The 3,072-nt window shown below is 38.1% G+C and overlaps 1 pseudogene; it reads left to right on the forward strand.

The window, feature by feature from the left end:
* The first annotated feature begins 1,100 nt into the window (after nucleotides 1-1,100).
* Nucleotides 1,101-1,657, forward strand: LOC105295313 (annotated as a pseudogene).
* Nucleotides 1,658-3,072: the final 1,415 nt, after the last annotated feature.

Consider the following 3,072-nt stretch of genomic DNA (forward strand, 5'->3'; position numbering starts at 1 on the left):
CTTGATTGGATTCTATCAACAACCCCCAAGTCAGGTTACTGGGTTCTTGTTTTAACTCACCCCATTATTGGGTTCCTGTTTTAACTCACCCCATTGTCAAAGGGGCTCATCTAATTTGCAAATCTGACAATTTTACTTTAGCAATTGAAATGCTTTCATAGTTTTCCTTTGCTTCTGTAATAAAGTTCAAACTCATCAGCTTGAAAATAAATTTCTTTTCTGAACCTTGCCTTAACCTGTATCTCCTACACTTTCCCACATTTCACTTTATAGCAATATCATAACAAGTTTTATTCTCCCACTAAACATACTACCCTGGGCCTTGTACCACTGCTGAAGCAGATCTCTTGGAACACCATGCCTCATCAAGGAGCTAATTCCCTTTCATTCTTTGGTATTCAACTTGTACCTTGTCTTCTTCTAGTTGGTAAACTGTCCCCCTTACTCAAAGCTCTCTCACCATTCTGGAATACTCCTCTGATAAAAAGGACTATTTTTTATAATTATTCTTTTATGTATGTGCCTCATCTATCAGACAATTATTCATCTTTATATTCCTAATGTTTGACATATAGTAAATACTCAAAGACTAGTAGTTGACTTTTTAGTGAAGACCAGATGCTCAATGCGAAAAAATGTTTCCCTCATCTATATACCTAGTAAACCTGACATAATATGTGTGTGTGTGTGTGTGTGTGTGTGTGTGTGTGTGTGTGTGTGTATGTATATATATAAGCACTGGGCATAATATATACACACACACACACACACACACACACACACACACACACATATATATATATAAGCACTGGGCATTAGGATTTAAGTTTGCTTAGAATATAGTTTCATTGAACATAATCATTCTTAGCAAACTCAAGTCCTAGTGCTCAGTGCTTCTTTATGTAGAATGGGGATCAGCAAACTTTTCTATAAAGGACCACATAGTAAATATAGTAAATTTTATGCATAGTGAAAACAGGTTTTTGTGGGTCAAATAGTCTCTGCTGCAACTTCTCAAAAGTGCTGTTATAGTATGAAAGCAATCACGAACAAATGAGCATGTCTTCTTTGCAATAAAACTTTATTTACAAAAATAAAAAATGAGCCAAATTTGGTCTGTGGGTCATAATTTGCTCATTCTTGACCTAGAGGCTTCTAAAACAGCTTTTTTAAAAAAAAAAAAAAAAATCCAACCTGTTTGTCTCACAGGAGACCTACATTCCACTGCCATATCTCTAATAATCCCCAAGAAGTGCCAGCACAGATTGTGAGTACTAAACACCAACATGGATTGCAGAAAATAGCCTTCATCGTCACTGCCATTAAGAATGTGGAGCAAAGATAGGCTCACGTGGTGTTGAAGAAAATAGACACTGACTCACAAAAGAGAGGTCACTGAGGATGGGGTGGAGCTTGTGGTCACCATCATGCAGAATCTGAGACAGCACAAAATCAAAGACTGGTTCTGGAGCAGAGCAGACATAAAAGGTGGAAATTGCATTCAGATCTGGCCAATGGTCTCGACAACAAGCTTTATAAAGACCTGGAGCAACTGACGAAGATTCGGGTGCCACTACTGGGATCTTCAGGTCCAAGGCCAACATACCAAGAGCACTGTGGCACTGGCCACACCATGGGTGTGTCTAAGAAGAAATAGGTCTATAGGCCTATTCTATTAATAAATAATTATACACCTAAAAAAATCCAACATCAAGTCACTGGTGTTCACTATGCAAAATTTCCCTTCTTCTACATTTTGAAAATAGGGACAGAATTTACCTATCTCCAGTAAACTGACACTTCTACCATTTTTTATAGTCCTATTTCTTTACAAATTAGACCAGCAATATAATTTGTATATTTTCACAAAATACTGGCTTGCAATTTATTGGAGTTGAAAAACAATTTAGAGTAACTAGGTACTTTACCTTGGGCTTCTTTTTCTCTTGCTAATATATCTCTCCTCACCTTTCTCCTCCTCTCTCTCCTCAATAAGAAGACAAGTAAAACTGAGCTTCAATAACACGATTTTTCCTAAGAAATCTTTCAACAATAGATCACTGCTGGCTTGACTCCACCCAATTGGACTGCTGCCTCTTTGTTTCTCTTTTTAAATAAAACTTTAACGGTTGTATTTATTGTTTCCTGTATTCTTGCAAACCTCAGCTCATTTTCATCTCCAGGTTTGTGCTACCCCTATGTACTTATTCTTGGTAGTATGCCCTTTCTTCATGTTAACACTCTTTATCTTATACAATCAATCCCCGTTACTGCAGTGGGACAGCAGACAGTGCAGTATCAGGACCTAGAAATAGAATTTTCAAGTGTAGGGAAAAGTATCCAGCTGTGTCAGATGGGGAGTGGGATGTGGAGAACCCAGTTCACCAGGATTTGATGTCTATTAGAATGTGAAGCTCCATGAATGCAGCACTGGTGTTTTGTTTTGTTTTGTTTTGTTTTGTTCAGTTCTATTTCAATCACTGTTGTATTTCCAGGTCCCAGAATAATTCCTGGCACTCGATAAATATTTGTTGAATGAATTAAAAATTGTTATCAATAGGCAGAGCAACATTCAGGTGAAAGATAAGCCAAGCATCAAGAATATTCAACACCATACAATCAAGGATCCTTAACAGAAAGGCAGAGCCTGATTAGAGAAGATCCAGGACAGGTGACTGGAGCAGACAGCACAAGGCAAGTCAGCCACCAGGTTTGTCCGCACTGCTAAAGCATCCGAGGCAGAAATGCAGACTCCAGGAAAGAAGTGTCTTACAAAGCAAAGAAGAGCTCTGGTGGTACAAGCATGATGTACATGACAGTTTACTCACAATGGACTTCTAGTCCAGGGGCAGTGGCAATCATAGTTTTAGATGTGGGTCATCAGTGGGGATAACAGCAAAACTGTCTTGATGCTGATTTCCAGAGAGACCAAAGCTCTCTAAAATCCTCCCATCTAACCTAGCTCCTGATTCTAACCTAAATTTTGAAATATAATTTCCTAAAAATCTGTGTCCGAATTTTTCTTTAGAATCAAAGGCAGAAGTAAAGGTTCTTTGAGAACTTTCCCTGTAA

This window comes from Pteropus vampyrus, unplaced genomic scaffold (assembly GCF_000151845.1).
Source record: "Pteropus vampyrus isolate Shadow unplaced genomic scaffold, Pvam_2.0 Scaffold102, whole genome shotgun sequence".
NCBI classification, from domain to species: Eukaryota; Metazoa; Chordata; class Mammalia; order Chiroptera; family Pteropodidae; genus Pteropus; species Pteropus vampyrus.